Genomic DNA, 9606 nt, shown 5'->3' with positions numbered 1-9606 from the left:
GCCGATGTGCAAGGTAGTTGTCCTGAGAGGGGACCTCCACCAAAAACCTAATCTATGTGCAATATCAGTGCTCGTGTGAATGTGTGTGCTAATGTAAGGGAACCAGCCATCGAAGAAATCCCAAACAGATCTCGCCAGAGGACTCGACACAAACAAATGCTGAAAAGACTCGACTGAAAAAGAAGAGACACAACACAAACACTTGGATGCGAGAGAGATACCACGGGTCTGAACATAACACTCTACAGGGACCCTCTAGAGGAGGAGGCGCCAGATGAAGACAGAGATAGTCGGGGTCAGCCCAGCATTCCAAACCATGCGAAGTCTGAAATGTCTAGGGGACCGTGTCCGGATGAGCTCCCAAGCTGAGGTCGTCGAGAACTCGCCATCGCCGGTCAGGCTCCATCGCATCACATCCCGCCTGCACACCTCAATCGGAACAGCCCTGATAAGATCCAACACATACAAAGGCACACCATACAAAGCCAAATAATCATGCAATTTTTCAAAATGCCAAGTATGATCATGCCAGAACCTAGAAACCTCAGCGGCAAGAAGATCATGTTAGGGTTTGTATACTAGAAATCACCTTTCGAGTGATTGAATACTGTAAAACTCTAATTATTATTTTCCAATAAATGCAACAGATTATTTTTGTCGTAATGTTGTTATGTTTTACATTTAATGGATGTTTATTGCATATTTAAATGTATAAGTGAACATAACAAAGTCTAAGTCTTTATTTTAGTAGACCGGTTGTGGGCTGCGCTAAATTTAAGGTACGCGGTCAGTCCTGAACAAAGAAAAATAAGAATTTCACAACCTAGATAGGCCAAGACTACCTATCGTGAAAGGTTGCAATGTCAGTCCGATTATTTCTAAGTCTTATTGAAATATGATGACGTTGGTGTGGTATAGCACTGAATGGATCTAAACAGCAAGACGAGTCTTTATGCTATCTACTGAAAGACGAGGTCTTGATAATTAAATTTCTTAATCAATGTACGTTAGCATTGAGCATACGATATTGAGTATCTACTACTTTGACTTACCAAAGGTGCGGGTTTTTCGTCACCCAACGATCCAGGTATATTGGGTAGTGGTGATCATTATCTGGCGGTGCTAGGATTGCTATTATGTTGAATCGTGAGCGAGGAGAGTCTCGTTTGATAACATCCACAAGAGGAGCTCGAAACAAGGTTTTATTATTCGGGACCTAGCTAGTTGGAGTTTAATTACTCTATGAATAATAAATGAGAGTTTCTTACTAAGTCCACTCTTGAAGATTAAAATATGTTAATTAATTAAGTCCATAGCAGACATTGATTAATTAATGGATGTTTCTATCTTAAACGCGGGAAATAAAATAAAACAACTAAAAGGAAACCCGGAATACTTGTAATTTCGGATTTGGAAAGGCAGCGCAATATTACTTCTATAGTGGCTGCTTGTAATATTCCAATATAAGCTTGTATTAAATTGTGGGTTCAATTTAATTAGTAAAAAGCTAATTGGGTGAGGTCATGTCCAAATTCTTCCTTAGATCTCTGACTGAGCCCAATATGTGACTTAATATAAATAGGAGAATAAAGGAGACAGAAAACAGTTTTTCTACATAACAAATTTTTGTCCCCCTCATTATTGAGAGAGGATCGAAATTCCTCTCCTTCCCTGAGTAGGTTTCTGTCTTCGTTATTTAAGTCCTAGTACACTGGTGAGAAGATCCGAGGACAACAGTCAGAAGATCCGAGGTCGAGTTCTGAAGATCTTCACGTGGACAAGACGCAAGCCATCTTCGATTCTTAAGTGAATTAACGAGGTAAATTAGCTAACTCTGTAGTGTGCATTTTTTAGGGATTGTTTGTTCTAAAGCATGATTATAATTCAAGTTGTGAGCACGATACATGTGATAATTACGCGAATAGAATTTATCTAAATAATCTGCTAAATAGATCAAGTTCATGTGATTCATTTGAATGCACGCTTCCGCTACCAACCCCTTGAATTGGTATCAGAGCCAGTCTTTGGCTCTGATTATTTGGATTTAAATTTCGCGAAATTCATGTATGCTTGTGTTATTTGATTACGAAGCATGTTCTTGTTGTTTTTGTTAATATTTTATGCATGTAGAACTCAAGAACTATCGAATCAAAGAACTTGAATTACTCGATCGTACGAGACGTGCGATCCGTCGGCGCTCGCGCTGAGACGGATCGCACCACGCGCGATCGAGAGAGAGTTTTCGATTGAGTGGGAGCCAAGGGTGTATGATCACGGGGCGACGCGCAGGCGAGCGTGGGCTCGTGCGCACCGCCGATCGAGACCGCTAACCCTAGGTGGCTCTCGCCCGAAGCTAAGGATAATTAAATAAAAACCATAACCCAAAATATCTAAGCTGGCGGACATCTCAAAAGTAAATAGTATGAACTAGAATGTGGTTTCCAATATTATCGACACTGCTCTATGGGGACAATAATCCTAAGAAACTACAAGATTCAGAAGTTCATACAGGATTTATGAGATAGCTTGATCTTGTTAGCAGCACATGAGCATTGTTATGGGAGTGTGTTGTAGGAATGAGATTCTGAAATGCTAAATTCGATGGTCTTGCTTAGGAAACATTAGGCGACCATGCCACTCTAGGGTCTCTGGACTATTCGTCGATGATTGTGACCAGTAAAATTGTAAGATTTTAATGCGTATTGACTTCCTCTGGAGGGTACAAAATTTTAATTTTACAGTTGTAAGATTTTGAAAAGTTTTATGGTTAATCTAATCAACCCTCTTACATAAGTTTATGACAAATGGTAAATACTTTGTTTTGCAGTGCAAATCAAATCGTCAATATGTCGTTCAATCCTCTTTCTGCAATTCTTAAAGAAAACAAACTCGAGGGCCAAAATTACATAGAATGGAAGTAAAACTTGGACATCGTTCTTATAGCAGAAGAGTGCAACTTCGTACTCACAACCCCGCGACCTCCAGTATCGCCGGCCAACGCAGCGGCAGGAGTCAGAGATGCACACAGACGGTGGCATAAGGTGAATGAGATGGCTAAGTGCTATATGTTGGCATCTATGTCATCAATTCTCAAGCATCAGCATTCAACCATGGAAACAGCCGCCGAAATCATGCAGAATCTAAAGAATCTCTTTTGGTACTCAGAATCGAACGGCTAAGTCTCAAGCTTTTCGGAGTATCATGTCGAAGACAATGAAGGAGGGCTCATCTGTGAGGGACAATGTCCTCGAGATGATGGGCCACCTCATCCAGATTAAGGTCTTGGGAGGGACGATCAATCCCGAGTCCCAGGTGACTATCATCCTTCAGAGTCTTCCCCCTAGCTTCCAACAGTTCAAGCTCAATTTCGAGATGAACAAAAGGAACTACACCTTGGCAAAGCTATTGACTGAACTTCAGTCGGCAGAGGACCTTATGGTCTAGGCTAAGGCAGCCATAATGACTTCGGCGCCTCGTTCCTCTGGCTTCAAGCCTAGCAAAGGAAAAAGGCAGGCACCGAACTCAGAATCGGGCAAAGTGGCTAAGGAAAAAGAGAAGAAGAGGGCAAACAAGAAGCCCACGGGGAAGTGTTTCAAGTGTGGAGAAAAGGGGCATTGGAAGCCAGACTGTCCTAAAAAGGGCAAGGCTATAGGTATGCACCAAGCTTTAGTGGTCGATTCATGTTTGGCTTCGACATCTACTTGCACTTGGGTTATTGACACAGGAGCTACTGATCATATTTGTTTTGATCATGACCTAATGCAGGTGACAAGACGGCTACGTGATCGTGAGATCGAAGTCCAGCTGGGCAACGCTACTAAAGTGGCGGCCATTGCAGTGGGAGACATTTATTTGCGTTTTAGTAGTGATAGATTTTTTATTTTGAAGAATGTTTTGTTGATACCTTCTTTTAGAAGAAATTTAATTTCAGTTTCTAAATTAGTTTTTGATGGATATTCGATTTCTTTTAATGACAATTGCGTTATTAAGAAAGATGGTTTTTATATCTGTCGTGGTATCATGGAAAACGATCTGTACCCTATCACATCTACACAATTTAATAATCACAAATCAGAACTCAATACAACATCGAAAATTTCAAAGAAACGAAAGGAACCTTCAAGTTCAATGAACGAAACGTACTTATGGCACCTTAGACTTGGTCATGCCAATGAAAGAAGGATCCATTTTCTTGTTCAACAAGATCTTATCAAAGGTCTAGAGGATGAACCTTTTCATAAGTGTGAGTCATGCTTAGAAGGCAAGATGACCAAGAGGCCTTTTCAGGCTAAGGGCAATACGGCCAAGGAAGTACTTGAGCTCGTTCATTCCGATGTATGTGGACCAATGTCTACTGAAGCAAGAGGTGATTTTCGATACTTCATCACTTTCATTGATGACTTCTCGAAAATTGGATATGTCTATTTGATGACCCACAAGTCAGAGTCTTTTAACAAGTTCAAGGACTTTAAGGCTCAAGTGGAGAAGTATCATGGTAATAGTATCAAATGCATGCGATCTGATCGTGGAGGCGAATACCTCAGTGCCGAGTTTTTGGACTACTTATTGGAGTCAGGAATTCAATCCCAACTGACTGCGCCGGGGGCGCCCCAGCAGAACGGCGAGGCTGAAAGAAGGAACAGGACCTTGTTAAACATGGTCCGATCGATGATGGGTTATGCACGGCTACCTACTTCGTTTTGGGGACATGCCTTGCTATCGGCAAGCAGTATATTAGACAATTTACCGTCAAAATCCGTGCCTACTACTCCTTATGAGTTGTGGACTGGGCGCAAGCCCAATCTAGCACATCTCAAGATTTGGGGTTGCCCGGCTCATGTATTGGCAATGGATCCAACTAAGCTAGGATCTAGGATGGAGGTATGTATGTTTATAGGGTACCCCAAAGGGACGAAAGGTTATGAATTCTTTAGTCTCCGAGATAAGAAAGTTATTGTGAGCACTCACGCCACATTCTTAGGGGAAGACTATGTAATGAATCATAAACCCAGCAGTGAAGTGGCTCTTGAAGAGCTAACTTCTGTCACAAGTTCCATTAACCAAGAACAAGTACCAAGTGTAAAAACAATTCCCGAAACTTCAACTTCTACTCCAAGCATTGTAGTGTCGCGCCGCAGTGGGAGGGTCTCGCATGAGCCCGACAGATACATTGGTTTGGGGGAATCCATGGATCACTCCTCGGACAGCAATGTATTAGATCCCTGGAACTTTGCGGAGGCGCTGGCGGATGTCGATCATTGCGAATGGGTGAAAGCAATGGATTCGGAACTACAATCTGTGATAGACAAAGACGTCTACAATTTGTCCGTCCTACCCGAAGGCTATACTGCCATTGGGAGCAAGTGGATATATAAACGTAAACGTGGACCCGATGGACGAGTTAAAGTCTTCAAGGAAAGACTAGTGGCTAAGGGGTATACCCAAAAGGAAGGTGTCGATTACGACGAGACCTTCTCCCCAGTGGCCATGCTCAAATCGATCTGGATACTATTGTCTATAGCAGCTTATATGGATTGTTATGTATGGCAGATGGACATTAAGACTGTGTTTCTAAATGGTGGTCTTGAGGAGACCATCTACATGGAACAACCCGAAGGATATGCCATAAAGGGAAAAGAACACATGGTTTGGAAGCTTAAGAAGACCATTTATGGCCTTAAGCAAGCATCTAGATCATGGAACCAGTGTTTCGATCAAACTATTCGCAAGTTTGGATTTGAAAAGTGCCCATATGAAAGTTGTGTATATAAGAAGGTTGAAAAGGGGAATGTAGTGTTCTTAGTTTTATATGTAGATGACATTCTTCTAATTGGAAATAATAAAAAGATGTTGTCATCAATACGAACTTGGTTGTCAAACCAGTTCAAGATGAAGGATATGGGAGACGCGGGATACATCCTCGGGATCAAGGTTCTTCGGAATCGAGAAAAGAAGATGTTGTGCTTATCTCAAGAACCTTACATCAACACAGTACTTAGTCGTTTTAGCATGCAGGACGCCAAGAAAGGTTTCTTACCTTTTAGACATGGCATCCATCTATCTCAATAGATGTACCCCAAAACGTCGTCTGAGATACAAGCAATGAGAAGGATTCCATATGCTTCGGCAGTTGGAAGTCTCATGTATGCTATGCTTTGTTGTTGGCATGGTGGCAAGATATCAGTCGAATCCGGGCCAAGGACATTGGACTGCCGTAAAGAACATACTCAAGTACCATAAACGGACTAAGGACTATGCTCTACTTTACAATGCAGTCGAGCTCTGTCCTTTGGGATATACTGACTCAGATTTTCAAGCTGATCAGGACTCGAGAAAATCTACTTCATGATATGTGTTCACCTTAGGAGGTGGAGCCGTAATTTGGAAGAGTGTGAAGCAGATATGCATCGCGGACTCAACCATGGAAGCCGAGTATGTGGCCGCTTCAGAGGCTGCAAAAGAGGCAGTATGGTTCAATAACTTCCTTGTGGATTTAGGTGTGGTTAAGAATCTGCCCAAGAACATCACCGTTTATTGTGACAATTCTGGTGCTGTGGCAAATTCGAAAAAACCAAGAGCTCACAAAGCGAGCAAACACATAGAGCGGAAGTATCATATCATCAGGGATACAGTGCAGAGAGGAGACATACAAGTGGTCAAGATTGCGTCAGAGAACAACCTGGCAGATCCTTTTGCAAAGACATTGGTTGTGAAACCGTTCGAGGGCCACGTTGAAGGGATGGGAGTTCGACTCATTCAAGACCTCTACTCGTTTTCAGTATAAGTAGGAGAAATTTAGACGTGTGCACTATTGTTTTGTATACTAAAAAACTGTTTTGAGTATAAGTGGGAGATTGTTAGGGATTGTATACTAGAAATCACCTTTCGAGTGATTGAATACTGTAAAACTCTAATTATTATTATCCAATAAATGTAACAGATTATTTTTGTCGTAATGTTGTTATGTTTTACATTTAATGGATGTTTATTGCATATTTAAATGTATAAGTGAACATAACAAAGTCTAAGTCTTTATTTTAGTAGACCGGTTGTGGGCTGCGCTCAATTTAAGGTACGCGGTCAGTCCTGAATAAAGAAAAATAAGAATTTCACAACCTAGATAAGCCTAGACTACCTATCGTGAAAGGTTGCAATGTCAGTCCGATTATTTCTAAGTCTTATTGAAATATGATGACGTTGGTGTGGTATAGCATTGAATGGATCTAAACAGCAAGACGAGTCTTTATGCTATCTACTGAAAGACGAGGTCTTGATAATTAAATTTCTTAATCAATGTACGTTAGCATTGAGCATACGATATTGAGTATCTACTACTTTGACTTACCAAAGGTGCGGGTTTTTCGTCACCCAACGATCCAGGTATATTGGGTAGTGGTGATCATTATCTGGCGGTGCTAGGATTGCTATTATGTTGAATCGTGCGCGAGGAGAGTCTCGTTTGATAACATCAACAAGAGGAGCTCGAAACAAGGTTTTATTATTCGGAACCTAGCTAGTTGGAGTTTAATTACTCTATGAATAATAAATGAGAGTTTCTTGCTAAGTCCACTCTTGGAGATTAAAATATGTTAATTAATTAAGTCCATAGCAGACATTGATTAATTAATGGATGTTTTTATCTTAAGCGCGGGAAATAAAATAAAACAAATAAAGGGAAACCCGGAATACTTGTAATTTCAGATTTGGAAAGGCAGTGCAATATTACTTCTGTAGTGGCTGCTTGTAATATTCCAATATAAGCTTGTATTAAATTGTGGGTTCAATTTAATTAGTAAAAAGCTAATTGGGTGAGGCAATGTCCAAATTCTTCCTTAGATCCCTGACTGGGCCCAATATGTGACTTAATATAAATAAGAGAATAAAGGAGACAGAAAACAATTTTTCTACATAACAAATTTTCATCCCCCTCATTATTGAGAGAGGATCGAAATTTCTCTCCTTCCGTGAGTAGGTTTCTGTCTTCGTTATTTAAGTCCTAGTACACTGGTGAGATTTGCCCACACAAATATCAGTCTACAGTCCGAGACACCAGTCAGAAGATCCGAGGTCGAGTTCTGAAGATCTTCACGTGGAGAAGACGCAAGCCATCTTCGATTCTTAAGTGAATTAACGAGGTAAATTGGCTAACTCTGTAGTGTGCATGTTTTAGGGATTGTTTGTTCTAAAGCATGATTATAATTCAAGTTGTGAGTATTATACGTGTGATAATTACGCGAATAGAATTTATCTAAATAATCTGCTAAATAGATCAAGTTCATGTGATCCGTTTTAATGCACGCTTCCGCTACCAACCCCTTCAGATCAGTCCCGGGCGGACAATAGGTCCTAAGGGGGCGATCCCCGACCCACACGTCATCCCAGAAACTAATCCGCCCTTCGCCTATGGACCATCTTATCAATTATGCATTAAAATCCATGCCAACTCTAAATTACCTATTTTTACGAGACAGGGAAAATATCATTCATTCATCTATTAAATTTTGAATTCTTTGATTTGTTAAATACTACTATTGAATCTTTTGTACCTAATCAAATAATTAGCATGTAATATATCCCAAATGACAACTGAAATTCCAAGAATATATCTGTTGATTCCTTTTAACACAAAGCCTGATATTTTCATTAAACCAAAATCGTATGCATGTTCTAAGGTTAATATTTTTGTTGGGCTTCAACATGGTAAACTCTAATTGAAAAGAGTACGTTCACTGCATTAGGCGGTTATAAAGTTTCTTCTTTCTTTTAACACATTTGTTAAAAGAAAAGAGAGTAAATGCTTTCCTCAATAAGAATGTATTGTATTCACTAGACTACTTACAATGACTAGAGGACAATATATATAGCTGAGAGAAGCCTCTAGATGACTCATATATCTCAACCCTAAAAGCATCTTATTTGTGTAACCAATTAGGAGGAATAAAACATATTTCCTTCGTCCGTCAATAAGAGTCTCAGTTTATCATTTTCGTCCGTCCGCCAATAGGAGTCACAGTTCACTTTTCCTATAAATGGTAGGTAGACCCCACTTTCCACTAATTGATTTCACTCATATTCTACTATAAAATTAATATATAAAAACAGACACCATATGTTGGGGTTTGGTGCCCCTTGCACAACGGAAGTCATGCATAAACAAATAAATCATGCATACAGATCTATTTGATCGATTATGGGATCAATTAATCACATGTTAAACAATCGATTGCATACAAGAACGCAGATCAAATCATACTCCGGAAATAAAACCCTAATTCATGATTTCGTACTGTTTAGAATTACCGAACATATTCTCCAAAGAATCGACGATTGCTTGCGCTTCTCCACGTGAAGATCTTCATATTCAACCATGAATCTTCTAATCTGTATCCTGAACTCAGATAATGACCTTTGGTTGAGAAAAGCTTGTAGGAATCGAAAAGGGCTTGACTAAACAGAAGACATAATTCCCACCAGAAGACAAAAGACATAATTCCCACCAGAAGCTTGTCAGAATCGAAAATGGCTTGAGGATATTATCAAACTGGACTCACCCAGCATTTATTGCAATAACAATACTAGCACCTCTAGACATTGATCACCGCTACC

Source organism: Salvia splendens, chromosome 6, assembly GCF_004379255.2.
Source record: "Salvia splendens isolate huo1 chromosome 6, SspV2, whole genome shotgun sequence".
Lineage (NCBI taxonomy): Eukaryota > Viridiplantae > Streptophyta > Magnoliopsida > Lamiales > Lamiaceae > Salvia > Salvia splendens.
This window is presented reverse-complemented; position numbering follows the sequence as displayed.